Below are 14,186 nucleotides of genomic sequence, written 5' to 3' on the forward strand. Positions count from 1 at the left end.
GGGCAAGAAAAACTGAAGAAAATGGCGTTGGCTGCATCTTATATACTCCTGTTGCACTGACGTCAGGGAAGAAGCGACAGCAACTGACGGCGGACCAAGACTTTGGAACTCAGGCCGACTGCGGGGACCGCCTGACGGCAGGATAACCCAAGTGTAATGACTGCAGCAGTGTCTACACTCAAACATCTACATTTATGGTAGGTACAAAACTGTACTATTTTCATCTATCTTATAAACCTGTTTCAGTGTACGTGTTTTCTTAAAACAGAATTGTGATGTTGAAACTAACACATTACAAAGCTATTATACACCAATCCCTTTTTATGACATTTTGAACACTTTTATTTAATAAAGAAATGGGTAAGGGAAGTCTTTTTTTATTTTCCAGTAGCAATTTAGAAACCAGAATAATTTACAATTTAAATGACAAATAATCATAAACTATACACAAAATTTACAGAGGCCTCAGACAAGAAAAGTTGGGAATAGCAAAAAAAAAAAAAAAGTTTATACAAAATTCTATAGTTCTTGCTTCTAGATTGATTTGTTAGATGGAGTCATATCTGGATTCATTGCCTTAAGGGAGAAAACCTTCTTCCAAGGATTATTATTCCATTTTCTAGGAGAAATTCTTAGTTCTTTTACTTTAATTTCCGTTGATGCTACTTCGTCCAGTAGAGTCATGAAGTCTTCAACAGTTGGAATGGAGGGTGACATCCATCTTCTTGTGATGCATTTTTTGGCTACTGTCAAAATTGTCCAAAGAAAATATTTATTTTTGTTCATTGTAATGTATGATATTTAATATACCTATTCTGACTAACTTCTAACATAAACTGATCTATTAAATTTATGGGGAAACGTCTTTCTGAAAATAAATCTTTAAGAAACGTACATTAGTTTTGGAAGCATCATTGTTTCTTATTTCTGCACAGTCTAATGTATTGCCTCTTAATTATGTTTCGCTTCATAAAACCAGGATGCTGTCTAAAAAAATCTAAATAGTTCTTAAATGTTTTCTTCGTGTAGATTTTGGAACTAAATTCTTGATTAATTTTTTCCAAAATAAGTTTTATATCCAATAATAGTACAGTGAAGCCAATTCCCGACAAAGTAAAATTTAAAACAGCAGTACTAGAATTAATTACTTCCAAAAACTCATTTAACTCGACTTCTTTCCCTTGCCAAACAAAACTATGTAATCAGGAAAGTCTTTGTGTAAGTTAACTCTATCAAAAACTTTTTAAATGGATTAAAACCTCTAGTACCCGCATACGGCAATTTAGTCCTTAGTGCATGGGAAATAATCTGGCCTCCATTGCTATGCCCCTTTGTTGATGGTATGTAACATTGTCAAAACTAAAGAAATTATTCTCTAGTACAATTTCCAGTAATGCACAGATGGTATTAATACGGTTGTTATCCAAAAATGTATATTTGCTTGTATAAGTTCTAACTAAATCCGTGCTTTCTAGATGTAAACTCCAGCAAAGCTAGAACTTCCAATAAGTGACCTCCCACGCCTCTTGTATCAGAGGCACATGGAATATTTGCAAATGATCCTTATGAACATCGGGTGTTTCAGCTAATTGGCAATTCTAAATGCCCACGACTTGTTTCGTCATTTTAATGGACAATTTCAGGCCAATAAAGCCAAACCCCACTAGCTGTGGATATGCATATTTCGGCCTTGTTATGACCTCATCGGGACAGCACAAGCAGAGTGTTTGACTAAGCATTAGAAACGGCTGTTATACCCAGCTGATGTCAATTATCATTAGCTTTTTCTCAATGTTGATGCATTTCCTGGCCTTAATGATAACCTGAACATCATGTTGGTTCTTAAATGGAAAACGTAGGAAGTGACATCACATTTAATTTTAAATTCACTGGAAGAGGAACAAAAGGGCTAACTGTTTATATCTTTAGCTTGTCATTTTGGCCATCATTCGAAAAGTTTGCAATTATTTATATACATGTTTATGTATGTATGTATATATGTGTGTGTGCACATATATATATATATATATATATATATATATATATATATATATATGTATATATGTGTGTGTGTGTGTGTATGTATATATATATATATATATATATATATACATACATATATATATATATGTGTGTGTGTGTGTGTGTATATATATATATATATATATATATATCTCCGTGTATGTGTTTATGTATATTTATATAAATATTTATAAATTAATGCCTAGTAGTCTTTCCTACGTAATATCATATATATAAGTCATGACATGATAGCTATTAAGAACATTATTAGTGAGAATGGGCATATTATACAGGGCAATAAGGAATTAAATGAAACTTTGGGAAAATGTCCTAGTTTCTGTTTCAAGAAAGAACGCTCAAGACTTTTTTGATGTGAATAGTCAGATTGTTGCTGGAGAATAATATTCAAACAGGAATGGTTAAATGTGGAAATTGTAAGGCTTGTAAATAGTTTGTCAACAATATTTTATTAAACATTGCAAGTTTGTACTTAATATTAATGGGAGTTTTAGTTGTAATTCCTGTAATGTTTATTTAGGTGTCTGCACCGCATGTTCTATTTGTTATGTAGGAAAGACTACTATGTGTTTAGCAGACAGAATAAAAGAACACCTTAACACTATACAAAATCTTGACCGCAAGAACGCTTTAGCCAAACACAATCTGTCTTGTTCTTTGTTCACTGATTTCAAATGTTTAATACTAGAACAGGTTACCTGTTTTTATAGGAGACTACAACTCTGTTAGAACTAAAACAAGAAAGATGGTAGCTATTTTTGAATTCTGACATTTCTCGGATTAAACAATAATTTGAATATTAAATGTGGGTTAAAGTGGGCAAGGTAGGAAGCGATGTAACATTGGTTTAATCTGATTGGGTGCCACTTTCTTTCAAAGTAGTATATTTGATTTGTCTTTGATTTGTGATTTTACTGATGAAATTAAACTATTAAACGGAATGAAAGCGTTAACTGTTATGTGATTTTTAGTTCTTCACCCTTCAGGTAGGTGTGTGTGTACACACACACACACACACGTATATATTTCCATATACATATATTTATAATACATGGCGCATGGACGTATCTATATACATATATGTTTATATTTTGTACACATGTACCTACATGCATGTATATGTTTGGATTAAAGTAGGGTGGCATGGTACCACAGTGGCTGGCATGGCTTCTTCACAATGGTTGGTCCTCCAGTTTCATTCTTAAGTGTTCCTTTTGAGTGTTGTCTGCACCTCCTGCTTATGTTCATGTGGATTTTTATTTGGTAGGTTGTTTTTTTTTTCTGTCATCCCAGAATGTGCCATTGGAATTAGCTGTTCTTTAAATTGCCCTTAGTAGGTGTACTGGGCTTTTGTATAAAAAAGCTCTCTGCTCCACTGGATCTTGGGATAGGTTGTAGCTTTTCACAACCCTGAATCTGACTAAGCATGTAATCTGAGATTAAGTGGATTAATGTACAGTTTTTATTGCTTTATATGATTACAGATAAAGCATGGTATTTCATAATAATAAACTTCTTGCAGACAGAAGAAAGATCATTTATTGTTAATGACTTTTACTGAAGGATGATTGAGGTGCATATTTAGTCTGTAAATGAGAGTATTTCCATTCCTTGAAACTCATCAGTAAGAAAGAGAGAGGATTATACTCTGGGACTGGGCTTTATATATTCCTAATGGTATGCATTAGATCAATGCATAGATATGTGCAGAGAGAGAGTGATTTAAGGTTAAGTAGTAGGGTAGGCTGCACAGCACATCAGGCATGAATGTATACAATATCTGATCATCATTATGATAGCACCCCACAAATGACAAGCAGAAGTAGATTTAAAACGTAATATGAGCAGTAGGCACATCAATCTGTGACAGACCTTTGTTGAAGGTACGGTGTGCTGAGAAGTGAAACTGTAATACACAAGACAGTCATGTGCACCCAAACATCCATTGCTGTGGTAGCTTACTCTCTTGGTTTGGCCTACAGGTTATGAATGGGCTGCAGTCTGTGACAACATTGAATGTATAGACCAAGGTAATCTTGATAATCCATGACGACCCTAGAGTTACTTAGGCAGTGCAGGTTCTAAAGGAGTCACCCTGGGCACGGCACTGTCTGGCTTGTGCAGAAATCACATAGCCTAGTTAGGTGCACGCAGATGGGCAGCATCTTCAGATATCATGGTATGCAGAATCTTCTGTGTAGTAGGCTCTGAGACCCTCAGCCAGTATCTCCCCATGATGCATTGTGTGTCCCATTTATTTGGTGTCTTGGATTCTAAATGCTATCCTGTACATGAAAGTAAGGCACATCACTGACTACATCAACTTCCTTCGTGTAAATCTGAAATGAACCACAGCTGTTTGTGTGGCATTACAGTCATGTCATGTGCTGGCTGACTACATGCATATATATGCATTAAAGCATTAGGCATTGCTGAGGGAGTGAAGTATATCAGCTGCACACAATATCACTTTTCAGATTATCTGCAGTGTAGAAACTGATAAGTGAGTTGGTCTATCTTTAGGGTGTAGGGGAAAATTACAGCACCTAGCCAAAACATACTTGTACAGGGAGGTCATACAGATTATACAGAAGGAACCCCCGCCAAAAATTAAACTGGGGGGTGCAGTTAGAGTTCCATTTCTAAATTAACATTTGAAAACGAAGCAGCAAAGAAAAAGCACACTGTGTACATTTGTAATAAATTTGTGTCATTTCCTCTTTCAGAGAAACTGAAACCTAAACAGAGTTGAGATTTGAAAAAAAGTTTTGAATTCTTAGTTAGCAGAAACACTGCAGTGGTGGTGCTGCGGTAGCGTTGTTGCCTCACAGTAAGACGTCCCGTTCGATTTTCAGCTAGAGCGTCTTCTGTGTGGAGACATGCGTGAATGGGAGTACCTTCGTTGAAGGTTGTGCGTCAAGGCTGGCAACTCGGCACGTAAAAATCCACTGCCAATCATTAGTGGACCGGAGTTCCGCTGTGGCGATCCCTAACCGGGAAAAGCCGAAAGACACAACAAGTTAGCAGAAACACACAAACCATAAGCTGTGTAATAAATTAAAAGGAGTTTCCATGCAAGTGTCAGTGCTAACTGTAGTTGATGGAAGTTGATAGTGTTAAGTGTGAAGTTACATGTGAATGTTTTTTTTTTTCAAATTGCTTCCTCCATGCCTCTCAATCAGTTATGGCTGGTGTCTTCAAAGCAGGAGGTACTGCAGGAAGAAACTGAATGAGTGGATGGTGGAGCCAAATACGGTAGTGTAGGGCTGTATTACAGCAGGCCAGTAACCATTACCTATGATCAAACAGATGTGGTCATTCACTTTCATTCACAGACTGCTTCAGCAGTACAAACCCACTTTTTATGTGCACTTTACATGTCTAGCTGCAGTCAACACTCAGTCCCCCTGTTTCCCATTAGTCTCCCATTTGCTGCCCAGTGTTGTCCTCTGTTTTCCCGTCATCCTGATCCCACACCTAGAATAGTTTGGTGAATCGCTCATTGAACAACTCTTCTTAACTGCCGAATGCTGCCGGTCATACCCAGTTGATCAGGAAGCCTAATGCTGGAATGTTCTCAAAACAGCCTGGTAATTGTAAGATGCTGATGTTTTGTTTTGTTTCGGATGTCAAAGTTCCAAGGACCCGAAACACAACAAAGTCAGCTATTTTCAGTTTAAAAATAGCTTACTTTCTGAGTTAGCAAATTTCGTTCTTTCTTTTTCATCTTTTTAGCTTGGGGGGGGGGGGGGGGTGTGCTGCAGCCCAGTACCAAAAGTCAGTCGCCCCTGCACTCATTAGGTGATTTAGGCATAGCATTGTCATTTTGGCCCTCAGATTTGGCCTTGACCTCCTAGACTTGCTGAAGTTCCTAATATGATCAGACTTGTTTATGGACACATACCTTATTAAATTAATAACCTAAGGTTGTACTAGCGTCCCATATGACTAATTATATAGGGTCTAGTGTATGAAAACTAATGCGAATAAATCTTCTTCTCTCTCTTTGACTTAGATTTTTAATGCTCAGAGATTGAAAAGTATGGTTTCTTCCATCTCTTTCTTGTGTTTTGACCCTTGGTTTCCATTTGAGTTTTTATTTCACACACAACAAAGTCATGCGGGGCTAATAGGCTAGACAGTGTTAGCAAGTCTTACATTAGTGTTTATTATGACATTTTTAATGAGGTATATTGCCTTTAAATGTGGGGATGTTTCCACATGTTTTTGGCCAGAATTTTAAACATGCTTATTAACCGTCATTAAAGTAAGTCTGCTAATTCAAGCAACACTTGGCTTGAGCCAGTAAAAGCAAAATTGTTTCTTTAAGTTAATGCCTACAGTGATGCATTTTGTTCTTGACATTGTGAATGTGCACAGCTTTAATTCTTAGTGTAGAGCAAACAGAAATCCATCTTCAGTATTTAATGAGCTAAGAAAATAATGTGAGATCGTGAAAGACTGCTGTTTGATGTAAGAAAGCATGAAGTAGCAGTATCTGTAATGTTGTGCTGTAAAGCTAGAAATTGAGTTTGAGACGTTTTGGCTGTCACTGTGCTTGAGTGAGAGAAATGTTCATAAAATTAATTCTTTGCGCTGAATGGTTTCTAATATGAACTACAAAAACCATCCAATACATAAATGGAGCACTCCACTGAAGGAAAATACTAGCCCTGCAGAACAGCGAAGTATTACTTATTGTTTTGTGGTAAGCTGCAGCAAATATATGCACAATTCACTTTTTAAGAACAAAATAAACCTTTAAATATTACAGTTTTGTAACCCAAGACTAGAATAATATTTCTGTGAAAAACAGTAAAGATGAGAGAGCTTTATCAGCAAGTGAAACATTCCAACACCAATTATTGACAGGAAATGTAGAAGTGAAAGCAGTGACCCTAAACGTTTAAAACCCCTGAGTATGCAAAGCTAAACCATTATTTTTCACTGGGGTGCAAAGCCACCATGCATACTAACAAGGTGACAGAAAACACCAGGAAGGACCCTGTTGACCAGAGACGGTAGAGTCAAATATACAGACCAGATGCACGAATTTGACCTAGGTTTCGTCTTTATTATACAGATTTCTTCAGAATATGAACACATTTAACCACTCCATTGATGTTATATACACTCATACACTACAACAAATACATCCCACCCCTTCAATTACCCTATCAGACAAAGCTCAATCTAACAAGCATATCCTAAATCTAACTTCATTAACCCTTCGAAGTAAAAAAACTTTACTTTCAATCCATCTCCACAATATTGTATTACATATCAAAATGTATTAAATACACAATGTAAAATAAACATTTTCATATACAATCAACTAAACACTGTTTATGACACCCAATGTTCTTAAATTGCATAACAAAATAATATCATAATGTCTAAAAAACAATAATATATATATCAAGATGCACATCCAATACTGCACCCTGACCATCCACGATGCAAGTAAATACAGTTATTGGAGAAGTAAAAATAACAAAAAATGAAATTGATGTTAATACCAGTGTGGGGGAAACGTTGTACTTTATCACTACATACAATTATGACGTGGATCACATAGTGGGAATAATAAATAGAAATTGGAAGTTATTAAAATTGGATAGTAACGTATGGAGAAATTTGAACAACCCCCCAAAAATCGTATATAGGAAAGGGAAGTCTTTTAAACAATTGCTCGAGTCAGCTGCAAACTCCAGTTGGGAGAATGTTAATTTATACAGGAGTAAAGGGAATTTTAGGTGTGGTAGATGTAGTGTTTGTAAATATATTCTTGTTACAGGTGATAAAATTATTATTGAGGGAGAGGTTATTGGTATACATGGCCATTTTGATTGTCATGTTAAAAATGTTGTTTATATGGCTAAATGTGAAGGTTGTCCAGCTTTTTATGTAGGGAAAACCTGTAGGATGTTCAGGGATAGAGTTAGCGAACACATCCTGGATATTAGGCACATGAAAAATACTAATGCCCTAGTTAGGCACATAGAGCAACATCCAGAGCACATATTTAGATTTTGTGTAATACAGCAAATAAAAAAGGATGGTCGGGGTGCAGTATTGGATGTGCATCTTGATAGTTGTGAAATGAGATGGCAATTGGCATTAAATGGTACAGTATTTCCAGGAATTAATGATAGCATAAGCATATTGCCCCTATTAAAATTAAAACACATCTTGGGTTGAAAATGTTATTTATAAAAAGATTTTAAGAACGTTTTTTTATTTCTTATTATTATGGAATGGTGTTTTCCAGAAAGAATTTTTAAAATTTCTTAACAAAATTCGTGAGTTAATTTTATATTTTTTATATGATTAACTATTATTGTTGTTTTTTAGACATTATGATATTATTTTGTTATGCAATTTAAGAACATTGGGTGTCATAAACAGTGTTTAATTGATTGTATATGAAAATGTTTATTTTACATTTACATTTTGTGTATTTAACACATTTTGATATGTAACATAATATTGTGGAGATGGATTGAAAGTATAGTTTTTTACTTTGAAGGGTTAATGAAGTTAGATTTAGGATATGCTTGTTAGATTGAGCTTTGTCTGATAGGGTAATTGAAAGGGTGGGATGTATTTGTTGTAGTGTATGAGTGTATATAACATCAATGGAGTGGTTAAATGTGTTCATAGTCTGAAGAAGTCTGTATAATAAAGACGAAACCTAGGTCAAATTCGTGTATCTGGTCTGTATATTTGACTCTACCGTCTCTGGTCAACAGGGTCCTTTCTGGTGTTTTAAGCCACCATGCATGCCTTGTAACTCCAGGTTTGCGCAGTAGCGGCAAAAGGGCACATTTCCTACCACATTATAGCAGCAATCTTATACTAGTACTTCTGTCAGCTGTTCTGCTGCCTAACTGCAGTTGAGATAACTGCTGTTGACCAAATACAAATTTGATTTGTCTGCCTCAACCTGGTCTGTGACATCAAGACTTGTTGGCGGGACATGCGTCCCAGAGACCTCCCACACCTATGGAATAGACTCCCTCTCCACATTAAGCAGAGTACCTCTTTACCCCTTTTTAATCGCAACCTGGATAACTGGATGGGAAACAAAAAATATACCCCTGGAATATCACTCGAGTCCCTGCTGGACAGGGGCATCGAAAGGGGAGTTGTCTGAACTTGGGCTAAACTCTTGGCTAGGCTTATAAGGACTTCAAGGCCAATAACCTAGTAACCTCCTATGGCTGAACTCTAGAAACCCGTGTATACAAATAATGCATTATTGGGTTTTAGTTGAAAAGTCAAGTTTGTCGAAAAGGCAAGTTTGTCAAACAGAAGAAGCTGGTACAGCTGATTGAACTGCACTGGCTTTTTTTTTTACTGCCCAAGATCGTGTAGCAGTGAGGATTGCATGTTTAAGCTAGTTAATATCGTTTAAACATGATTAATAACGTTTAAGCACGTTTAGGTGAGGTAATACTGGGGATGGACAGTGGGTAGTGTTGCCATCTCACAGCAAGAGGTTCTGTGGTTTGCTTCTATGCTGGGATGCCTTCTGAGTGTAATCTTTCCTGTCATCGTGTGGATTTCATCAGGGTACTCTAGTTTATTCCCACATTCCAAAGACGTGCAATAAGGCGAATTGTGCACTCTAAATTGCCCATAGGTAGGAAGGAAGGTAGGTGTGTGCGTGCATGTGTGTGTGTTCATAGGTTCATACTAGGCTATCTGCCCTAGGCCATTTATAAGCCTAGCCAGAGTGTGTTTGGCTTTCGCCACCCATTTTAAATTAATTTTGCTATGCCCTTTTTTGAGGTTAGTATACTGTGCCTCTGTCCAACAGTGACACAGAAGTGATACCCGGGGTAAACCTACGATCCCCCATCCACTCATCAAGATTCCTCTTGAAGAGAGTCAATGAGGGACTCTGCCTAACCTGGACTGGGATTTTATTCCAGAGTGAAGGGAGCCTCTGGGTTATGAATCTGTCCCTCCAGCATGTCCTATTTATTTCAGTGCTGAGGTTCAAGTCTCTCGAGCCTGTAGCTCAATGGCATTGGGATTTTCTGAGGTGCAGCATGTCCATTTAATTCCGGGTTGGACATGGCTTTATACGTCAGGCACAGATCGCCTCTGAGCAGGCGGTATGCCACTGAGTAGAGCTGGAGTTTCTTTAACCGGGCAGCATATGGCATCTGTTTGAGCCCTTTGATCCTCTTGGTGAGGTACTTTTGGGGTCTTTCCAGTTGCTGCAGTTGTCTGGTAAGGTACATCCCAAAAGGGGCATTGTACTCAATTATGGGCCTGATGAGGGATGAGTAAAGAGGCACAATGACCTTCCCTGATCTAGATGTGAATCCCTTCATGATTAGGTGGGCTATATAAAATATTTTTCTAACCACTTTGGCCACGTGGTTGTCAAATGAGAGATTGCTATCAACTTGGGTCCCCAGGTCCCTAATTACTTCTTCCAGATTTAATGGATTACCACCTATGTGGTAATTTGTGGGCACTTTGTTTTTGCCAAAGGGGATGACTATACACTTTTTGGCGTTTAGCTTGAGGCCATGGCTCTGGCACCAGTTGTCTTGTTTCTATGAGGCCCTTTTGGAGGATGCTTGTGTCGGCTGGAGAGTCGATTATAGCGCCCAGTTTGCAGTCATCTGCGAACTTGGTCAGCCACAGTCCTTCCGTGTTGGCCTGTACCTCCAAGAAATATATACCGAACAGGAGAGGTCCCAGGACTGAGCCTTGTGGGACGCCACTTGTAACTGGTTTGTAGTCTGACATGGCTCCGGCAATTCTGACCATGTGGGTTCTGTCCTTGAGCCAGTTTGCAACCCATCTAGTGACATAGCGGTTTATATTTAAGCTGGTGAGCTTATCTATAATGCCCAAGTGGGGTATTGTATCGAAGGCTTTTGCGAGGTCCAGGTAGGCTGTGTGGACCACCTTCCCCTCATCAATGGCCTTGGTGACTGTTTCAAAGAAATAGACCAGGTTTAAGAGGCAAGATCTGCCCTTAACAAAGCCGAACTGGGTAGGATCCAGTGTCTGTAGGTCCCCAATATTTTTTTTATGAGGTCCATGATGATCCTTTCCATAGCTTTGCAGACCAAGCTAGTCAGGCTTATGGGGCGATAGTTTCCAGGATTCGCTGAGGCACCACCTTTGTGGAGAGGGACCACTGTTGCTGTACGCCACTCTTTGGGTACATATCCTGTGGTAAGGCTGAGATTGAACAGTAGTTTTATGTTTGGGTTTAGCTCTTCTTGGAGTTAATGTAGGACGCAGCCCGGGACACTGTCTGGTCCCATTGATGGTGTGTTTTTTTACTTTGGAGAGGGCGGCTCTTACCTGAGCATCTGAGATGTCAGGGGGGGCAGCACTCTGCTGGGATAGATATTTGCCCTTTTGGTGGGGAGGGGGGGAGAAGTTTGCGCTGAACCTGTCAGCTAGGATGTTGGCAATGTCTGTGGGTTCGGTGTAGTTTTTGTCATTTTGGACTAATTCTGAGCATATCTGGGAATTCCCACCCAGGTTCCTAACATAACTAACGAAAGCCTTGTGATTATCCTTAGTGTCCTGTGCAATTTTTCTTTTGAAGCTGGCCTTAGATGATTTTATGAGTGCCCATAGTTTTTTGCTAACACTGATCAGAGATGCCTTCCCTTTTTGGGATTTTGCTCTATCATGTAGTAGCTTCCTCCTTCTGTTGTATAGTTTGTTTATGGATGGGGTCCACCAGACAGGACGTCTGCCTTTGGAGGATTGGGTCTTGGTTTTATTTGGGACTGCATGATCCATGCATTCCTGAAGGTGTTCATAGAATGCCTTTATAAAGGATTCTGCAGTCTGGGCCGTATTTTCCACAGGCCCGGGGGCTTTGAAGGATTCCACCTCGGTTTTGAGGAGTGTGAAATTTGCTTTAGAGAAGTTTTTCGCTGTGGTTTTCTGGGCAGGGGGTGGGGTCGGGATGTGAATATCCAGTGAGATTAGTTTATGGTCTGATCTTACCAGTGAGGGATACACTTCTGGTCTGGAGCATAGAGTCCCCATGTTGGTGATGATCAGGTCCAGTATGTTTTCCCCTCTTGTGGGAGTGGCAACAAGTTGTTCCATAGCATTTGAGTTTATAAATTCTAGGAACCTTTGAGCTAGGGTGTTGGAGCTAGAGTAATGCTTCCAGTCTATGTTTGGGTAGTTGAAGTCGCCCAATATAATGGTGTTTGGAGAGACCTTCGTATTTTCCAGTGTTCTCAGGAAGGCCGAGTGGGGTTCCTGGGTTTGGGAGGGTGGTCTGTAGCAGGCTATAAACTGGAAGGCAGTTTTATCCACTGTTAGTTGCACATGGATAGTCTCTGATGCTTCGTGCTGTGCCACCAACCTGGAGGTGTGGGTATCTTTGACGAATATTGATACTCCCCCTCCATTTCTGGTTCGGTCCAAGTTTTGGGGCCGAAAAGCATGGTATGAGGTATAACCTGGTAGTGCTGGGGTGCTCTCGGATGCCTTGAACCAGGTTTCTGTTACTGCACAGATATCGATGTTCTCCATGCTAAGGAGAGTTTCGAGTGCATGCATCTTGAGGTTTAGACTTCTGGCGTTGAGTAGCATTACTCTTAGTTTCTTATCTCTTGTGATACCTATGGAGGTGGGTTTGTCTTTTGAGCCTTGCCTAAAAAGGCACTATGGGGTAGCAAGAGCCTTTGCCAATATCCAAAGCCCAGGGTGACAGGTGCAAGCCGTCCCTAGCGAAGCATCGTGGCTTGTCGAGCATGTCATCCCAGGCTGACAGGCATTGGATCCCCTTTGAATGACACCAATACTTAAGCCAATTGTTGAAATTGATCATCTTGTCTTCATATTGTGGCATCATTCTTGGTGAGGGTAAGATGCTATTCAAGATCAGGGTCATACCGGCCTGGGCCACATGCTCAGAGAGCTCCTCTGTCTCTTTTCATGTAGGTCCAGGGAGGTACGTCTCAGGTCATTCACACCAGCATGGACAATGACTGAGTCATATTTGTACTTGCCTTGGAGTGACCCGAGTGCTTGTGTTATGTGGCGGATCCTAGCACCCGACAGGCAGCTCACCGTGACCTTCTCCTTGTTCAGCCTGGTGAGCGGGACGTCAGTGTGCCTGACGATAGTCACTTATTACAAGTGTATCAGGTGTGTTGCTTAGCCTTAAGGGCTGTGACTGTTCGGCACACTGGCTTTGTGAGCTATGTGTTGCACGTGTTTTGTTTTGGGGTAGCGGTTGCTTGGGTGTCTGCTTTGGAGGTGTCTGCTGCTTAGGCAGATTTTTATTTAGAGCCTCCGAGTATGTTTTTGTGTGTTTGTGTTTGGTTTGCTGTCGTGGTAGGTCTATGTGAGACTGGAATTGTAGTGTGTGTGGTTTCCTTCTTCTCCTGACAGGTTTTGCCAGTACTGAGTTGAGAGAGCTTAGCCTCCAGTTTGGCTGTATGGTTGCATCTGTCACGTGTTGGAATTTGTTGGGAGGAGGAGAGGGTTGTCTGTGTACATGAGGCAGTTGTAACATTGCCTCAAGATTCCCAGATTCACCAGCTGGACCGGAGAGGAGATTGACAACTGACCTTTGGACATGCTAGAATAGTATTGGGAATTCCTTTATAATTGAAAAAAAAGGGCCAATGGGGAACAAGGTACTCAAGGGGAGTTTGAGAGGGTGTAGTGCTTTTAATTTTTTAGTGCTGACTTGTATAATTGCTTTAGTGAGCAAGTGCCAAGTAACTTAAATGCAAAAATGACAAACAGTAACTTTCTTTCAAGTGAAACAAGGAAATAAGTACAGTAAGCAATGCAGATATCACTAGGGATCCACAGAAGCGCTGAAAAGCTGCGTTTTAGGTGGAATTAGCGTTTCAGGGAAATAAGCATACAAACAAAGCTAGATTCAGCAGGCTTGGATCTAGGCTATGCTACAGCAAACAAGGTGTACCAATTTCAGTAAGAAACAGTTCAAATATGCAGGCACCATAAGCCTTTAACCAGAAATTCCCAGCTCAGAAGGGCAGAGTCCAGCCTCTCCTCCCACAAGAGTGCAGACCACGAACCTTCTTAATGTAAAATAACTGGCCTGAAGCCCAAGTGCTTAAACCAGAACTAATACACTTTTAGAATAACAGACACTGAGCCCTCAA

Source organism: Protopterus annectens, chromosome 2.part1 (assembly GCF_019279795.1).
Source record: "Protopterus annectens isolate FY-2018-M chromosome 2.part1, PAN1.0, whole genome shotgun sequence".
Taxonomy (NCBI): domain Eukaryota; kingdom Metazoa; phylum Chordata; order Ceratodontiformes; family Protopteridae; genus Protopterus; species Protopterus annectens.